This window comes from Cyanistes caeruleus, chromosome 5, assembly GCF_971803275.1.
Source record: "Cyanistes caeruleus chromosome 5, bCyaCae1.hap1.1, whole genome shotgun sequence".
In the NCBI taxonomy this organism is placed as follows: Eukaryota; Metazoa; Chordata; class Aves; order Passeriformes; family Paridae; genus Cyanistes; species Cyanistes caeruleus.
This window is the reverse complement of record NC_141705.1, coordinates 3,781,975-3,801,622: the sequence shown is the minus strand read 5'-3', so window position 1 is coordinate 3,801,622 and position 19,648 is coordinate 3,781,975. Positions and strand designations below refer to the sequence as shown.

The window sequence follows — 19,648 nt, the reverse complement described above, 5'->3', positions numbered from 1 at the left end:
TCAAACTTGCCATCGAGGTTTTCCAGCTCTTTGGCTATTTCTGCAGTTTGCCAGTAACAGGAGGCTGTGAGAATGACTGTGCTGCATCAGGTGAAAAGTTCTCCCTGTCCAGAATCCTTTTTCAGACAACAATTGACTCTGGATGCCTGGGAAGCACCTGGGAGGAGGTGTGCATATCATCCTGCTTCCTCAGCAGGCTTGTTCACTCTGTGAGCTTGTGCTAAATGAGAGGTGGTGTTTTCACATTTAGCTGTCCTCAACACAGGACACTTTTCCCCTGGAATCTCTTGAGAATCACCACTCCACCATCACTGAGTCCAACTTTTGACAGAACACCACCTTATCACCCAGAGCAGAGCACTGAATGCCATGTCCAGCCATTCCTTCAGCACCTCCAGGGATGGGGACTCCAGCCATGATCAGCCCATTCCAGTGCCTGTCCATCCTTTCTGTGAAAATATTCTATCTGTTGCTCAACCTGAACCTCTCCTGGTACAGACTGAGGCCTTTTCCTCTTGTCCTCTCACTGGCTGCCCGGAGAAGAGGCTGATCCTCATCTGGCTACAGCCTTATTTCAGGGACCTGTAGAGAGTGGAAAAGTCTCTCCCGAGCTTCCTTTTCCCCAGGCTAAACAAACCCAGTTTCCTCAGCAGCTCCTGGTGCTCCAGACCCTTCTCCATCTCTGTTCCCTTCTCTGGACATGCTCCAGTCCCTCAACTTCGCTCTTGTCCTGAGGGGCCCAAAACTGGACAAAGCTCTCCAAGTGTGGCCCCAGCAGAGCCCAGCACAGGGGCTGGCACTGCCCTGGTCCTGGGGCTGCTGGCACAGGCCAGGTGCCATTGGCCACCTGGGCACAGCTGGCACAGGCCAGGTGCCATTGGCCACCTGGGCACAGCTGGTACATGTGAAGCCACTCTCAACCAGCCTCCCATGTCCTTTTCTTCCAGGCCACTTTCCAGCCACTCTGCCCCAAGGATTTAGTTTACCTCTGCACTGATGTAAATTAGGGCTGGCCCGTTATGTCCTGCGCTCACTCAGGCTGGGCACTCCACAACAGCTTTTTAAATGCTTATTTAAACATGTGGGAGAGGCTTTATGCTGTGCAGAGGATATGGATTTTTTTTTAAAAAAGGCTTTGTTTCATCCTGAGAAAGCTATGCTACTTTACAGAGAAGCTAATCCAGATTCCTGCAGCCGGAAAGCTGAGATGGTGAGTTTTAAATGCCAGCTGAAAAGAGCATGAAATGAGTCATTTCATTTATCATACTTGCATTGTTTGCCTGCTTCATTATCTCTTTGCTAGGAAGAGTTCAAACCCACTCCAGACATTTCTGCTGCCCACTGTGTATCTGCAAGCTTTTTGCACTGCCATATTCTCCAAGGGTTGTGCTTCCACCACTCTTATTTCAAATGGTAAATTCTGTGATTGTTGTGGAGCTGGCAGAAGCAGAGTGACGTATGTGCAAACTTGTTTCTCTTCATCCATCCGAGCTGGGCAGCTGGAGTTCTAACATGGCCCTGCCCTCCTTGCCAGCAGATTAGGGAAGGATTATGAAAGAGAAGGACACCAAGGGACAGCATCATTTCATGTCTGCACTGCAGCAACCCTCCAGCTGGCATCAGCCTCCATTTGCTCTATGCTTTATATGTGGGATCAACAAGGGAGATGCACAGAGAGAAACCAGGAAAGCCTGGAAGTAGAAGGCAAATTTTCTGGCACTTTTAATTCTTTTATATTCAGTGTAGTGCGAGTCTGCAAGACAACTGCAGTACACACAGGAAGGCTGGATTAAGGATTTGGGCACTGCTCAGCATTTCTGTCTCTGCTCCACCACAGACAAATGTTAATGGCCAGGTCTGGAGCAGTAAGGTGTGAACACACCAAGCACAGAAACTCTGTGGGAGGGACCATCAGGTGAGTTTTGGTGTCTCCACAGACACTAGAAAGCAATATAGAGACACAGCTTGTGACTGGGCAGGGTGAAAGATGGTGTGGACTTCTCAAAGTTGGCTACTTTAACATGGCATTAATATGGATTTTTCCATATCAGACTCCATTGCAAGGCACAAGACAGAGGATGGAAAACAGGTTCCTAGATCATAAGTTATGATCATGAAAATCAGTTCTACAGCCCAGCTGTGTGCTGAATGGAGCACTCCCACATTCCCTATCCCATGGCCCAGATCTGATGGCACCCAGTCTCCAGTGTCCCATATGTACAGCCAGTGTCCTCACCAGTAGGATGTTCCAGCCCATCCCTGGAAACAGAGTCAGCATCCAGGCAGAAATTCAATATCCATGGGGATGGAGGGAAAATATTTGTGACTAAACATGCTGCAAAATATAAAATAATTGGAATTGTGGGAGTATGGGCTTGAAGGTTAGCAAAGATATGAGAAAATTCCCACTAACGTCCATGAATTCTCTTTTTTTTTGGTGAAGTCCCTTTCCAAAGAAGTCGGGTCTTTGTGGAAGTAAAGCAGTTGTGTCAGTAACAGCAAGTGGCATATTTTAAAACCACTACACTGAGCAAGTCATGGAATTTATCTGAGGGTTAGAGTGAAAAGGTAGTTTCCCTGGATATGTGCTTCCTGGGAAACATCTTCAGGATGTAAGACAGCAAGTCATCTCCTAGAACAGAGGAGAAATGCAAAGCATGCAACTCTTAAAGCCCATCAGGGAGTGGGGCACCTGCACCAGGCAAGGCACTGCACAAATGGACATGAGGTGAGCTACAAGGTCATTTTTCCCCTCCATTTTAAATATGGATCCAGAAGGAAACATGCAAAAAGTGAGGCCACCTCCTGCCACCAATTATTCAGAAAGGGAAAAGTCCAGACTGTGCCACAGAGAACCACTTAGACTTCCTCATCAAAATGTGACTCTGGCAAAGTGAATACTCTGGGAGGTCAAATGCATTTCCACTCAGGGCAGTATCACTTCCAAGAGCCTGAATGAAGGATTAACAAAGATGACTTGACATTTACCTGGATTCATGTGCAGCTAATAGGGCTGATAAAAGTGTTCCATGAATAATGCATATTGGGTAATTCACAGATGGAAAGATTCATCTTCTTCCATAAGCAGAAGGGATGGGGGAGGGTGGAACATCAGACAGAAGAGATTGGTCTTTAGATCCATAATATCCTTATCAGTGGAAAGAGAGGTCAAGGTTTCCTGGTTTAGTATCATAAGTGCTTCCATTAAGGAAGCAATTTTAATTACATAGAAGGTCAGAGTCCCTGTCTTTGTTTTGAGGGGTTTTTTTTGGGGGGGTGGGGAGGGGGAAGGTGGGATTTAGAGTAATTAGCAAATGCATTCATTGCAGCTGATTTCTTTGGGGGTGGAACATGGAGGGGCTGATCAGTGTCACAGAGGAACAGAACAGCTGAGCTCAGAGGGGACCTCTGGAGATTGCTCCAAAACCCACGACCACAGAAACACCAGCTAGATCCCCAGGCAAGTATCCAGGAAAGCTGGCTTTGAAAATCTCTAAGGATGAAAACTCCACAGTTAATCACCCTGACAAGAAAAATGGCTATTTACCTTGTATTTAAATTGTTTCTTGCATTTCCATTTATGACCATTGTCTTTTGTCCTGTTACTGGACACCACCTGGTCCATCTCCTTTACTCAGCCATCAGGTATTTATACACCTTGAAAAGATCCCTCACAAAGATAAATCAAATCAAATCAAATCAGTCTCGACTCTCTCAGCCTTTCTTCACTGAGAGATACTCCAATCCTTATTCACCTTTGAGGCCCCTGAGCCAATGTTGTGGCAGTATTTTGACCATGGATGCAGTGATTCCTTGTGTCCCCAGGGAAAGGTGAATGTTTGGGGGAACATTTTTGTGATTTTTGTGTCCCAGACTGCAGCTGACAGCAGCAACATCCACTCTGTCCTGCAGTTCACAGAAGGGGTGACACGGTGGCTACCTGTCACTGTGCATCTGGTGTTCCTCAAAATCCAGCTTGTGAAATCTCTTGTAAGAGAGGCTTAGAGAAAAGATGTCTTGCCTGGAGCCAGGATTAATGAGGTTGAATCCTACTGGTGGTCACAGAATGGATTCAGTTTGGAAAGCGCTGCTGTGGGGTTTTGTTCATTACTGTGATGGGACCACAAATCAAGCAAAACTTTCCCAAGGATGTGCCTGGATAATTCAGTAATATCCCCTTGAAGACCACAGTGCCCTTTAAATTCAAAAATCTGGGTTTTACACAGACTAGAACAATTACATTTTTAATTAGGACAGCTCAAAGCAATTTGGTAGAGCAGAGGAAGAAAGAGAAGACACCATGTCCTTGTTTCTCCTTTTGATTTCAATCAGCTCAGTGGTTTTCTGGTGTTCAGCAAATTCTAAAAGGCTGCTTTGCTCTCTCCAGCAGTCTCCCAGTCTTGACCTGTGGTATTCCAGGTCCTTGTTAAGCTGTCTGTGTCTTCCTGTGCCTGCCCTATCCTTCAGGCTTGAAGTCTCCTTGAGGAGACAATTAAGCCTGGAACAGACTTCCCAGGGCAGTGGTTGAAGCATCAAGCCAGTCAGAGTTCAAGGAGTGTTTGGACAATGCTTCCTGGCACAGGGTGGGATTCTTGGAGTGTCCTGTACAGGGCCAGGAGTTGGACTCGATGATCCTGACGGGTTCTTCCCAAGTAAGAATATTTCTATGTTTTTTATGATTCTTAGACCCAAGGGAACAGCTCCCTGTTCCTCTGCAGATTTCTGCCTGTCCCAGCCACTTTCCAAAGGCATGTGGCATATGACACATCTTAAAAAAGCCAGATATCCTTTGCCATAATCAATCAGCTGAAAAGGCTCTGTCCTGTTGATGCAAGAGGGCAGGAGGAACTTCCCCTGGCCATCAAAATTCTCCTTTCTCCACAGTTAAAAGTTAATCTCTACTTCAATGTAGTGTCCTTGAACCAAGGACATCCACTTCTCCATTCCCCTCTAAATTAGATCTGCATTTTAGTCTCAAGTTGCATTTAAATGAAGGGCAAAATTCCTCCTGCTTTCAACAGAAGGAAAATTTCTTCGCTTGAGTTGAATTTTACCCAGTCAAGAGTTCACACTTGTCTTGGTAAATAGGAAAAGACATTCCCAAGCTGGTGAGAGGGATTCTGACCAAACTCCCTGAGGCTGCACAGAAGGGTGAAGTCTTCAGAGACACAAAGGCAGGACATCTGGAGTCTGCAGGGACAGGGCTCGGGTGTGCCTCGACTTCAGGGGCACAACGTGCACACAGCTCCTGTCATCATGGTTGTCCTCTGCCACCACCATGGCACCCCAAGGAGCAGTGACACCACTGCCAAGAACGAAGCTTTCTGAGCTCCCTGAAGGGTTTCAGCCCAGCCTGGGCTGTGCCCACAGACTGGTAAAGAGCAGGTGACACCAGTGTCACTAAGAGAGGGAGAAAGCCCCATGGAACAGGAAACACTGACAATCCACATTCTGCACAAAATCCTCTGGCTTGTGTGGCTTCTAAAGCCACAATTTTATATTTATTATACACATATTTAATGGGAGGCTGGGCTCCTTTATGTGGTGATCTGTAGCACTTCAGTCAGCTGAAGTTTGGGCTCTTTGTATTTCCACAAACTGTGTGAGACTGTGTCTGTCTGCGTGTGTGACAGGCATTGGCAGCCACACCTCCTCTGGGACATATTTGTGGAATATCAGCTATTTAGTGCCATCTTGTTCACTCAGTGGGCAAGCCAGAAATAACTGTGGAACAATCCCAAAGCAAGCCTTTCCTCTCCTGGAGGAACTGATGCCAACACATCTCTTATCTTGCCAGACACAAGCCATGTCCTGTGGAGATTGATCCTTGCTCTCTGTTGGATGTGTAGGATCCCAGGTGAGGTTTCCATGCTGCTCTGATACTGCATCCAAGACAAGGATTATTGTTTTTCTGTAAACTGTGTACAAGAGGTAACTTCTAGTTTGAGACTGAATTGTTTCTGAGTACATTGGACTGAATGCAAAGGGACCTGAGATCCAGCTACCAGAGTGGAGAGAGGAATGGCAGTGATGTGGGAGAGAAAATAATCAATTTGGTGAAAACTGAAATAAATATGACCACAGGAACCTGTTCACTTCATGCCAAGTGAAAAAAAACCTCTTGGTGAATAAAAAAATTTAAATATTTCTAATTCAGAGCGCAAGGGAGAAAAATAAATAAGAAATAAAGGACCATACTTCCTAAGTAGAGAAAAGGAGATGTTTCATTGCTAAAACACTTACCCTGGGCAGAGGAGGTACATATTTCACCCCAGATTTTGCTTTGGTGTGTAGAAAAGCCACATCTCCACATCCTTTAATCCTTTTGTTGTTGGCTACAAGGGGTATTATTATTTCTGCTATTGCTTTTCCACTTTGTTTGTCCCCTGTGGGTGTAGCTGTTTGGAGACAGGAGTCCCACCTCCTGTGTGTGAGTGCCCCACCATGTGGCTTGATGCTTCAAGCACTGCCCTGGGAAGTCTGTTCCAGGCTCAATTGGTCTCCTCAAGGAGACTTCAAGACTGAAGGATAGGGCAGGCACAGGAGGACACAGCTTAACAAGGACCTGGTTCAGGGAATGCTGAACACAGAATGTGACCCCTCTGCCAAAAGGATCTGAGGGAGAAAATACCACTACAGAACCCACCTGAGGCAGCAGTCTCTGAAACAAGCAGCTCATCCATGTAAAGCAAAGACTCCAGGCTCCAGGGAATACTGACATGGAGGTAGAGACAAGTCTGAGCTGGGCTCACTAAATCTCTGATTCATTTCACTAAGGCAGGGAAGAAGAATGAGTTTTAGCAACCAGGACAATTAATAATCAAGCCTCGTGTCAGGTGAAAGTGTAATTAGCAATGCCAGATGGAAGAGCATCACCAGGAGGCATGGAATTCTCCCTGTCCCTTGGAATATGCCACACTGCAGCCACACAAGGTCCTCCTCCAGGAAAGCTGGGACTGATATTTCCTCAAGCAGAAGATGGAATTGGATTTAGGTTTATATTCATGAGCTGACACCACATGCCCTGGGCAATTGGTTAACATGACCTGCTGTGATTATTCTGTAATTCCTATGCTCCTCTCCCTTTGGTTTTCTATTTATGCTGTAGCTACTTAGTAAGTTGTCTAAAATCCTGAATAGTTTTGGGGAAAACCTATATAATTATAGGTTATTATAATTATATATATGTTGGTAAATGAGCTTCTCACCCTTCCATTTCTTATCCAGTTCTCAAGTTCCTTCCATGGAGGAGTCACCTCAAGTTTTTGTAAAAGTAAGTTTGTTTTATTTTGAAGCAACCCTTTCATAAACAAGCTTCCTCACTGCAGACTGCTCACTTCCATACTGAGGGGGAGGAACTCATCTAATAGTAATTATAGTACAATATTTCCCTTGAAGCACCCCCAGGAGGCTCTCTTTATCTGGGAAAGATATTGGAGTATTCACACCTAATCACCATGACACAGAAATGCAGTTCTTTAAAGGGGGAAATCAATTTTCCCTTTGTATTTAAAAATAACTAACAACAAAATCCAGCTCTTTGCTGGAGCTAAGGGGTTAGATAAGATCATACATCCAGTGCTGATGATCAGTCTGAAAGGGAGGGAGCAAAAGGTGACAGTGGGGTTCAGGGATAACTGTAACTAAAGAGAAAATTATTAATAAAAAGGAGAAAAGAAAATTGTTAGCTGGTTCTCTCTCTTCAGCTCAGTTCCACACCAGTACAAAACCCCAACAGTGCTGATCCCTCAGGGCAAAGTTCAGTTTGCCATCCTTTGTGACATTAACAGGGCTGTTTGTTGTTAGCAATATCTGCTGGGATCTGTGGCACAGACAAATCCTTGACACTCACCTGGAATTCTGGTCCCTTTTCCCTCTCCTGTACCCCCTCCATTACTTCCTTTTGTGAGTCACAGTGGTGGCAGCAGTTCTGTCCCCTGAGATCACTTCCAGAGAAATTCATCTGATGACAAACTCTATTGTCAATCAAACTTAATTTTTTTAATGAAAAGTATTCCCTTCCTGTAGGGAATTCACAATGTCTGCTTAAAAACTCCAAACAAACCCCCAAACTTAAGTACTTTCATCTTGAATCTTTAGTTTATGATACTAGAAAATTTGTAGGGGTGGAGTTCTTTTGTTTGCTTGTTTAAGAAAAAATCCATTGTCCTACTCAATGAGATGTTATGAAGGAAAATATATGTGGATTAGATATTAGGAAGGAATTGTTCCCTGTGAAGGTGGTGGGGCCCTGGCACAGGGTGCCCAGAGAAGCTGTGGCTGCCCCTGAATCCCTGGAAGTGTCCAAGGCCAGGCTGGATGGGGCTTGGAGCAACCTGGGATAATGGAATGTATTAATTTCCTTAGCAGGTGCACTGAAGGAGACCAAGCAGCCTGGAATAGACAGCATCAGGCAAAACCCACAAATCCTTCTTGTTCCCTGCACAAAACACTGCCCCTGGGAATCAAACATTGTTTGCCACACTGTCCTGAACAGCAGCCACCCCTCTGTGAGGACAGGTCAATCTACACCAGGACATCAAAGGCAGAACCTTGGAACATTGCAAAACAGGTCTTGGAACTTATTTGTAGTGAAAAAGCATCCACCACTTCTGGATGAAACCTTCAGAGTCCCAAGTGCTTGGAAGAGCCTGGTTCAAGCTGGATTTTCCTCTGTGATATTTTCCAGCCCATGCTCATATTTAGCCACATGTCCATGACATGATGTATTGTCCTGTAATTACTTTTTTGTGCCACGTTCCAGCCACATTCAGAATGTCACACATTTTAATTAGCTACAAGCCCATTAAAATGATGCCTTTTCACTCCATGTGCCCTGGGAAGGCTGGGCTGTTTTAAAGGGGTGATTGAAGCTTGCGAACACAAGCCAGTGATATGACAAAATTAACTGGACTCATTGTTTGTAAAAAGCAAAACTAACAATCCATGAATAATTATTTTTTCCCATTAAATGGTATGCTGGATATCCTTCTGACAAGCCCCTCTCAGGAATTGGATGTGTAAGTATTTTATGGTGTCACTCTTCCTAGGTAGTGTGACATTTTTTTAATAAGTCATCAAGTCACACCTCATGGTTTTCCTATTTAAAGACGAAATGAACCCCTGACACATCCAATAAATCATATCTATCCATGCATACATCCATAGACTCACTAAACTTCAGGCTTTAATATGATTTCTGTTTGGGGTTACAGAAACAGCGAATGCCAGATTTCTCCATGTTTTCCTAGAGCTGGATTTTTTTACACTGACTTTGGAACAGGGGAGAGAAGGGATGAAGGGAAAAAAAGAAAGAATCAGAGGAAAATAAAGAATCATTGTGGGCTGATTGCAGGAACAGATGGGACATAACTGAAATTCTCAGGAGACAAGGATGTTGTATGGAAGAAATAGGTCAGATTTGTTCAGCTACCCTCTGTATTTGGAATCACAGAATGGTTTGGGTTGGAAGGGACCTTAAAGATAATTCCACCAATAGGGACACCTTCCACTATCCCAAGTTGCTCCAAGCCCTGTCCAGCCTGGCCTTGGGCACTTCCAGGGATCCAGGATCAGCCACAGCTTCTCTGGGACCTGTGCCAGGGCCTCACCACCCTCACAGGGAATAATTTCTTCCCCAAATCCCAACTAAATCTTCCTCTTTCTGTTTAAAAGTGTTCCTCTTTGTTGTATAGCTCTATGCCCTTTCCAAATGTCCCTCTCCAGGTTTCTTGTACCCTTTAGGCACTGAAGGTTCTGGAAGCTTTCCCTGGAGTCTTCTCCAGGCTGACCAGTTCCAATTCTCACAACCTTTCCTTATGGGTGACATGCACCATCCGTCTGGTCATCCTTGGTGTCCTTAGAAGAGCAGTTTCAAACAGTAGCCAGGGTTTCAGAAGGCAGCTCAACAAAAAAAACCCAGCCTGAATCAGAATGGCTCCAGAAAAAATTTGGAAATGATGGTTGGATGGGCCAGTTTGGATAGTGTTTGCACAACCTGTACTAGTGGAAGGTGTCCCTGCCTATGGCATGGGGTTGGAACTAGAAGGTTTTTAAGGTCCCTTCCAAGTCAAACCATTCTGTGCTTCTATAACTGAGGTCTCCAAATAGATCATGAAAGGAAATATTGTTGTATGGGCTGATAAAATATTTTTGTGTCCTAGCTTTCTTCCCTTCTGCTTCTTGAGATACATCTATTTATTGCAGATAATTAATTCTTTTTTTTTTTTTCTTAGCTATGAGTGTTGGCTCACAGTACTGTAAAGATTAAAGGCTTTTTGTCCATTTAAAACCTTGTTAGAATTAACCCCAGATTCTTAACTTAGCAGTCAAAATGGACTCCATGCTGAACTCAGCGATTCTTTTTAAAAAAGGGAATTAAGAATATCTATTTGTCTGCTTTTCAAGGAGACTAATGTTAGAAAAGGGAAAAAGGAGGATAAAGAAAGAAAACAAAATGTACTTTTATTATAATTTCTTTGGCTTATGTAAATTTAACCGAAAATTTTCAGACCATTAATCCATAGTACCATCTGTAACCCTCTTTGTTCTTAATTAAAAATGGATGGATTGATAGAAGAGGGATGAGATTTTCAGGAGTACTCAATGCTGGCCGAACTCTACTTTGATGGAGTCACTGGTGAAAACTCCCCCAGAACCTATTAAGAACAGAGGAGAGCTGAGCATTTCTGAAACCCCTTCCAGAGTGGGGTGTGGTGAGGGATCATTTCTGAGAGCACTGCCAGGGGTTCAGCATTGTGGTTTCCATGAAGTTCAGTTTATTTATTTATTTATTTATTGTCTTAAAACTGGTTGGAGCTGTTTAAAATCTACATCCTAAATAGGTTTTGTGGACTCTAGAGGAGTCTCTTGAGCTGTTGTGGTTGGGTTCAGAAATTTGGAGTGGCTCACAGAAAAGGGCATTAACAGCACACATAAGGGATTTGGGAGACACCACAAGAAGCAGTGTTTGGAAGCTGAAACGACACAAATGTGGCAGGAGTGGATTTAGAAAGTCTCAATGTGTTTATTACTTGCAACTGCCACAAGTCCCTAAGGTCAGCAGTAGTTTTAACACCCCTGTCCTCTTGAAATCCAAAGTGAAAACCAGAAAACTCAGAAGAACGAAACACAAGAGACGAGTCCTGGTGCAGAGCTGGGAGAGAGGAGCTACCCTGCAGCATCAGGAGAGTTCATGGAATCACAGAATGGTTTAGGTTGGAAGGGACCTTAAAACCCATCCCATTCCACCCCCTGCCATGTTCGGGGACACCTTCCACTGTCCCAGGTTGCTCCAAGCCCTGTCCAACCTCGCCTTGGACACTTCCAGGGATCCAGGGGCAGCCACAGCTTCTCTGGGCACCCTGTGCCAGGGCCTGCCCACCCTCTCAGGGAATAATTTCCTCCTAAAACCTACTCTAAATCTAAACAGTTCAACCAAAGTCTTAAAATGTCTTAAAATTCCCTGTGATTCAAAGCATCAGGACTGGTGGGGCGAAATTCCAAGCCGAGCTGCGCGTCTTTGCTGTCTTTGTTTTGTTTATCCTTGCCAGGGGGAAAGACACAACGTGTTAAGAGCCTCATTTCCAAGGGGATCAGGTGGGGAACATGACATAAAGAACTGACCTGGTGGCTGTATCTAACTGGCCAAATGCCTGTGAAAACATACGGTCCCTTTGCCACCACAGACACAGGAGGAGAGGCAGTTTAATGGGGCTTTGCACACAAGTTTTAGAGCCTTTCATAGCACAGATATAAATGATACATTTCATCTTTATGCCACCCTTCTAAATCACTAAAAAGTAAATTCAGTTAATGCTGAAAGGCAGAATCCCTGAGCTGCTGCTTTGCTTTGCTATTTATAGTGTCAGGACCAGCTCTGGCTTAATCTTCTGGGTGTCATTCAATATATTTCTGACCCAACCAGGTAGAACGGGAGACTTGGCTGTATTTCCGAGCTCTCAGAGGTTTTAAGACAATCCCACAGCTTTTGCTGCAAGTAGTTTTTACAGTGGACTGATAAATAATCTCAGGGAGAGAGTAATTGTCCACAAGAAAACATCAGCTGCAGACCAGAAAAGAAAATGCCCCCCTCAAAATTTTAAAAGCCTTGAACAACAAAAAGCACAAAAAAAAAAAAAAAAAAAAAAGAAAAGGGACATACTGACTTCATTTTCCCAGCAGATGTTTTTGCTGAAGTCCCTCCCTTCCCTGGCTCCATTTCTGCCATGTTAATTGTCACAACTACGCCCTGGAGCTCCTTGGTAGGAGAATTGTCACAATTAGCCTGTGACTTCGCACCAGCTGTCTTGGCATAGACAAGACAACGTGCTTTGGACTCTGAACACCTGCAAACCCAGCCCAGGGTGGATGTTTGGATGCTGAACAAAACAGCTGTTGCATTTCAGGCTTGTTCTCTTGGGGAGGCTGGGGGGAGAGTAGTGGAAAAATATCTATATGCCCAAATGCCGTAATTTTCCCTTTTTGAGGTTTATTCCGTGCATTCTCTTCCAGTGTGCTGCCTGTCAGCTGATGGAGGGATGGCCCCAGCAGTTATCTGGAGATTACACAATCTGTAGGGTTCCATATGTTGGTAGCTCTGAGTAGCTAAATAGAACGGGGGCAGGGGGTGAAAGAGAAAAAAAACCCTTCACATTTATTTTGATTTATTTCTAATTATTCCCTTTCCAGGGCTCTGTCTGAAAGGACAGTTTGGTTTGGTTGGTGCACTTCTGGATGAGTGTGAGCTGGGAGCTGGCAGGCAGCACTTTGGCAGTTTTACCCCAGTGAGTTTAATAACCCAACGAGAATTGTCCAGAACAGTGGGATCAGATTCATGGAACGAGCCATGAATGCATTTCTGTTCCCCAGTAACTGTTCAGTGGGATTATTCAAGAGATTTAAATGTGGGTGGCATCAATTTGAAATGCAGATGGTGTATCTTATTAAACACCATTTTAGCTATTTGTAGTGCTCAGAACAGTATTTGCCATGAATTTAAATAACGATGTACAGTATTTGTTAAAAAACATGCTTGGGCATGTTTTGTTTAATTAGTGGCTTGAAATTTCCTAGCATATGGCTTGTCATTTGCTAAAAAGATACGCAATTATGAAGTTCCTTGAAGTTTTACTATTTAGATGCAAAATTAACTTAGTACGTTCAGCAGTTAAAGGCAGGCCATTAAATATAGTATTTACTAAACAAAAGACATATAGGAGCAGCTGAGTGTGCCTGTGCCATCTGTACCTCGAGCATTGTACATCTTTTGGTTCACAGGAGGTGGACTGGACCCACTCTGCTCCCACAGTTCATTACCAGAATTTTCTGCACTTCAGTGCAAATGACATCGTGTCTGGTTATTACCTTTAAAGGCCTGGATGCTGCTTTAGAAACATCAATTTAATTTTTATCCTTCAGGAAAGTGAGCAGACCATCTGCTTAGAAATCCCAGCACTTTCTGAAGAGCTGCAGATATTTATTTTTTTTTTTTCCCCTGTCAGTTTTGAATGGCCTTTTAAAGTTTTTTAAACTTTTAGTTGCCTGCCTGTTCATTTTTCATCAGGAAATGGAAATGAGAGTCTGGAAGACTGAAGGATGATGCATGTGGGGTTTTTTTTTCCCCCCATAACTTACCTGCTCAGCTTCTACTCCTCATCACGACAGATGACTAATTCAGAGTCTGCCTTCCCTCTACCAGCTCAGCTCGAGCCAGTTCCTCCATCCAACACCTCCATCATTTCCCAGTCCCAGCAGAGCTGATGGAAAGACTTGCCTCAGGCATCTCCACCAGCCCTCATTGCAGGCAGTATTATGCACTCAAATGAGTCACAGATTGGAGGATTCTCATTTTTACTCTCGAGAGCGACTTATCCCGGGAAGCGGAGAGGGAAGCAGTGAAGCCTGATGAAGAAGTGAGAAAGGAATGACCCCCAGCCTGGCACATTCCTTTCCTTCACAAGTCTGATTTCATGGCTTTATCACACGCTGCACTTCTTCAGGCACCGACAGCAGGATTCATCTCGGTGCATTAGAGACATCTACACAAGAGCCAGGCCCTTCTAGGCTGATAATTTGTGCAAGAAATAGGCTCTTTCAGGATTTTACCTCTTCTGGACATTTCTCTCTTGAAGAGCTGAATGACAGCCCTGAAACCCCTATTTCTGGTCATTAACTGTGAAGGGTGTGTAGGTACCTACACTGATACAGACTCCAAGTGAAGAGCTCACAAAACTCGTGGTTGAAGTCTTCAGGTATCACTGAAAAATTCCTGTGGATTTCAGGAAAGTCAGGGTTTCACTTTGTTTCCTTTCTTATCACCACTGTATCTTTGTTCAGTAAGAGCAAGATGCTCAGCTCATCAGAGGGACAACCAAAACTGTGATCCTTTCCAGGGTGAGCTGTCAAGGAGATGAAAACAGAAACAAAATAAACAAGAGGAGAAAAGGTGAGAAATCAGAAACTTTAATCCATATCTCTGTTTCTTTGCAGATGGTATTTATCTTCTCACTTTAACCAGGGTTGCCAACACTTTTGTTTCTATTTTAGCCATCTTTCATCCCAGCAGCCTGACCACAGTATCTCACCATCTCACTGATCTGCTCCACTCCCTCTCACCGTGACTTTTTCAGGATTCTCTGATTTACAGACAGGTCTCCTGCCTTTACCACAGTGCTTCCTTCTGCTTGCTGCTCACTGCACTGCTGATTTCCTACCCCAATTCTCTTATTTTTCACGGGACTGTCTGATCTCCCTGCCTAGTGAACAACTCCCCTGTCTCCCAGCTCCCTGCTAATGAAGATGGAAAGAGCTTTACCTCTTCATAGTCATAGAACCATGAGCAATATCACATAGCAAAAGGAATTATGATACAAAAATAGGTCCATAATGTGCTCACTCTTTCTTCTGTGATTGAAAATTACTTCCTCAAGAGGAATGTTTCTTTTGTTATCCACCTTCAGCTCTTATTTCCCTGCTCAGTGATTAATTGTTTTGTGTGGGGCAGGGGGCTCATGCTCTGCACAAATGGGAAAGGGAAGGGACACCTTCTGCTAGACCAGATTGTTCATCTGATGAATCATCTTTGGATTGGTGTTTCTTTTTGACTTATTAAGACCTCAAAAATGCTTCATTTTCTGTCCAGACAGGATGAGTTGAAATGTTGTTTGATCCTCTGTGTGGATGTTCCTTGCTGGACAAAGGGCTATTTTTTTTTTGCAGAGAATGAGAAGGGAAGAAGTTAAAAAATGCACCAGATCTTTCATCCTGTTTTGGCTTTAAACTGTCCCTTCAGCAGCAAAATAAGCCCAAGCACATCAGAAGAAATCGATGAGACTTGATAGCAAAGCATTAGAGGAATGATGGAGAGAGGGAGGGAATAATAAAAACTTTTAAATACACAAACCCATTCTAAATAAATATGAAAATGTGACTTTTTATCCCTCCCCTCACCCATCCAAATGGGGTTCACTGTGGTCCAATTTTGACCTTCTCAGGTGCCCCAAAGTCTAAACAGTGTTTATGACATCCAGCTAAGGGCATCTCCAAAAATACATTGAATACTCAGAAGAAATTACAATAAGGATTCACCACAAGGAGCTCATTCATCCAAGTTGTTGAGAACTAAGGCTGGGGGTTTCTGTGTTTGTGGATGTAATTTCCTAAGAAGAAGACATAAAAGACACCTTGACAAGTTGTCATTAAAGATTTCATGGCAATAGCTGTGAGTGCAGGAATTCCCGCTCTGTTGCCGTGGCAAAATTCACATTCAGATGATTACATTTTGCCTGCTTACACTCAGGCTGCATTTTCAATTCCACGTGTCATTCTCCTTGTCTTCTCATCTTAAATTATTGTATAGTGCTGCTGTGCATTATTAAACAGTTGCCACATTTCATCCCAGTGGATCTGGCATTTAAAAGATGGATTTACAAAGTCTCTGCTGCTTTGTTAAGTTTGCCTGTATGGCTGGTTGAGGGTTTACCTCAAGAAAAAAAGTTTTCCTTCAAAAGAAGACTTGAAAAATCACTGGGTTTCGTTAAAAGTTGACAAAATCTTTTCCCCCTTTCATTTTTTCCCCCAGAGTTTTGGGTTTTTTGAATTGAGAATTAAATTAAATAGAGGTATATAAAAGAAACAGTGTTAAAAAACAGTGTTATTATTAACAAGAAAGAAAATTTTTCCAATTAAACACTGGAAATCATTCCAACAGTATTTTAGCCATCTGCTTTCTGTATATTACAGTGAAATAAAAAAATAAAGAAAGAAAGAAAGAAAGAATCTATTTCAAACAACTGAGAATGGAAACAATGGCTGAGCTGCAAATATCACAGCAGAAATCTTTCAATTGTTTCCAGCAAGTTCTTTTTGTGCATCATCTTTTGAAACTTGAAAACCTCAGAAAGAAAAACTGCCTTTAATTCTGTTTCTTAGTACTTGTATCCATAAAATGAAACCCAAGTGCAATTTGTTTCTTAGATTAGAAGCTCAATGAGACAGGGATCACTGCTCCATGAAATTAAGCACATTGTGTGTAGGCTGAGGGAACATTCCTGAAAAGACAAAATATTAGGATGGGTCCCAAGGAGGATGCACAGGGGGTTTCAAGCAATGGAGAACTTAGTTACAGGCAATGATAGAAAATATAAATGTTAGGGGTGGTTGAAATGAGATACTGATGAGAAGGGTTACCTGTTGATGTTCAAGACCAGGTTGGATGGGCTTGGAGGAGCCTGGGATATTGGAAGGGGGCTGGAGCTCAAAGATCTTTATGTTCCCTTCCAGTCCAAACTGTCCTGTGAATCTGTGGCACGATCCCATGGCATCTGTTATGCTTCAGCTGCTGTTCAATGGCAAATGAAGAGCTGGGATTGATGGGCCCAGACAGGGAAACCATCACACTGTCTGTGTGTTGTGTTATCTTGGGGATAAAACAATCCCCAAATGTAAAATTAGAGCAGTCAACACCCTTGGAAGAGAACTCAGGCTATTTTAAGACATGTGGAAGGATCTCTAAAGATGCAGATAACCTAGAAGACTTTAAAAAGCTGTAAAGCATCTCCATGTATTTATAGACAGTTTCACAAAGTCAGCTGCTAAAAGGCAGTGAAATCTGTGTTGTGGAGTCCTTTTAGAAACAATGCATTTCTCAGGAACAGAGTTCTGACTGGGGCTGAACTCCACACTCAAATGTAAATATTTTCTATGGCTTAAAGCTCTGACTGCAGAGGCAGCCCTAGGCAGACACTGATGTGCAGATTGTGTACGTAATTTTGGAAAGCAAGAGCAAGCCTAGATGTGCCAAGCTTTGGAAAGACATTGCTGGGTCCTGCTCTTAGGAAAAAATTCCTCTTATGTTTTTTAAGACCACAGTCCCCTTGTCTGGCCATAAATAATTTCCAGCTCTGAGAACAGAAGGGATTCTGCCTCCTGGATTTCATAGAAGTGTGTTGTGACTATTAGGGAGATTTCACGAGATGTGTATTACTGATATAAAAAAAGAGAGAGGCCTCCTGTGCTGGATCCAACCTGTGTTTTAAAGGAAAGCTAAGATGGCTATCAAATAATCTGTTTAATGGGCTAGGGCTCCAAGGGAAACATGAGCACAATGAAACTAGAAGAAAGCACTACTATTCTTCATAATTACCACTTTTTTTCTTTACCTCAAACTGGAATAAGGGAAATTACCTCACCAATTAAAGGCAGCCTTAGAGCTGTTTTTAGCTTGTGTGATGGACAAACCAGCATGCAGAATTCTTCTGGATGACTTTGAAAGGAACTGATCCTTTTTTACCTCCAAGATCAGTGAGCAAGGCAGATTCCCTAAGTGGAATCTTCAAGGATTTTAAAGAAGTGTTTAAGGTGAGATTGAATGGGGCTTGGAGCAATTGGATGTAGTGGAAGTTGTTGGATGGTTTTCCAGCCCCAACCATCCTGTGATTCCATGAATAGACAAGGGTTTTGTGATAGCCCAGTTTAGAGGTCACTAATATGTGGATAAATGAGACAAAATTCTTAATGGACAGTGGGAATTGCAAGAGTGAATTCCAGCTGTACAGCTAATTTTGTTTTCAGATAATTCCATGAACATCAAGTAATTAATCCTCAAAGAACCTTGAAGCAGACAGCTGGAAAGGACAGTTAGGCAGACATAACAGTAAATATTTAATTTCTTCTTCCTTTTGGTTTGGGATTGTTTGGTTCTTTCTTTTGTCTGTTTTTATGGAGTAATTCCACAGGTGGACTCATTGGTATCAGCTCAATAGAAGAGGAACAACTGTGACATGGCAGATAAGACACATTTTCAAGAAATAATCCTAGAGGTGATGTAATACTGCAAGCAGAAATCACTTCTTTCAGTGGCACATTGCAGAGAACAAATGAAACAGCAAAATGTACAGTGACACAGATGCTCGGGGGACCTGCTTTGAGACTCCTGCTTTATCTCTAACTACAAAGGCAAGACTGTCCCTTCTGTGCAGCAGGGATGTGCCAGAGGAGGAGCTGCCATGGCAGAGAATAACCACATGAAAGTCTCCCAGCCCTGAGCTGGTCTGCTCCTGTTTCCAGCCACTCATCCCCCAGAGCCTGGGGACCCCACACTCAGACCCACCAGGGAATTCCTGTCTGAGCAATGTGAGGCTGGATTTTGGCACTCCACATCCCCACCTGTGTCAGGGGGCTCAGGCACACGCCATGAGTCCAGCCTGATAGATTTTCCACCTTGAATTATGTCCTGGCCATCTGCCAGCCAGGCCATTTGGGACTGTGATGTTGTTAAATCCAATTCCCCTGCAGGGTCAGGATTGATCAACACAAGGCTTATTTCTGGCAGCACAAAGGAACGTGTTTATTGGCCAAATCCTGCACCAGTAGGAGATGTGAGTAAATCTCCCTTTGCCTTCACAAAGGTCAGCTTTTCAGATTACCCTCATCCATGTACTGCACCAGGCCATGACAAAAGGTGTCGAGCACCTTTGTCACACTGAAGAGAGGGAGGGCTATTGTTAACTCAGCACCTTCCAGGAGCAATTCTTCAGGGCCCTCTCATTCCACTTGAGCCAGGGTTCAATCCACACTCCAGCTTAAGAAGGGATCCTGCCTATTTCAACTGGTTTTGCATCAGCAGAAATGTGAAACCAATCAGCTGTCTGGATTTCAGCTTGGACAATTACATTTCATTCACATAAATTACTTTACTAGTTTTAAAGAGGGGAAATTGCTCTCTGCTAACTCTTCCAAAGCTATTTGGCAGGTATTAGTAGGAAAGATGAAGTTGGCCAAGCCACCAGAGAGGTGGCTGTGCTTTGATGTGGGGTGAAATTCCCCTTGTAGGGCACGTGTTTTGTGCAGGGAACTTCAGCCCATGTCCAGCCTACATGAAAGATGGAGAGCTATTAGTTCCTTTCTGAAGCCCCACAGCTCTCAGCCTGTGATGGATCTCCCTCAGCCTGACTCTCATGTATCAGACTGGCTCCCTGACAGCTCTTCTGGGATGGCTTAATAAAGCCCTATTAAATCCTCATTTTCCCATTGTAAGCTGGCTGGATTTTGCCTTTCTTTCCTCTATCACCAGCCCCCTTCCTTCAGGATCCACTCTGGCAGCTGGGCATTGCTTGCTGTTATCAGCCAGGTTAGCTGCAAGGCTGCT

General features: G+C 43.6%; 4 long non-coding RNA genes across 4 annotated transcripts; 2 read left to right on the top strand and 2 right to left on the bottom strand.

Moving 5' to 3' along the window:
• Positions 1-1,480: 1,480 nt before the first annotated feature.
• LOC147652867 (uncharacterized) lies at positions 1,481-3,251 on the bottom strand. The gene is made up of 2 exons (XR_015287102.1): positions 2,989-3,251; positions 1,481-2,335 (listed from the first exon to the last, which is right to left on the bottom strand). It is a non-coding gene; the product is annotated as an uncharacterized LOC147652867 (long non-coding RNA).
• A 74-nt stretch (positions 3,252-3,325) lies between these two features.
• On the top strand, positions 3,326-12,043 carry LOC147652866 (uncharacterized). Its single transcript, XR_015287046.1, has 3 exons — positions 3,326-3,460; positions 7,228-7,273; positions 8,368-12,043. It is a non-coding gene; the product is annotated as an uncharacterized LOC147652866 (long non-coding RNA).
• Positions 4,259-12,219, bottom strand: LOC111929174 (uncharacterized). The gene is made up of 3 exons (XR_002864552.2): positions 12,168-12,219; positions 6,647-6,772; positions 4,259-4,405 (listed from the first exon to the last, which is right to left on the bottom strand). It is a non-coding gene; the product is annotated as an uncharacterized LOC111929174 (long non-coding RNA).
• A 471-nt stretch (positions 12,220-12,690) lies between these two features.
• LOC111929175 (uncharacterized) lies at positions 12,691-16,135 on the top strand. The gene is made up of 2 exons (XR_002864553.2): positions 12,691-12,785; positions 13,279-16,135. It is a non-coding gene; the product is annotated as an uncharacterized LOC111929175 (long non-coding RNA).
• Positions 16,136-19,648: the final 3,513 nt, after the last annotated feature.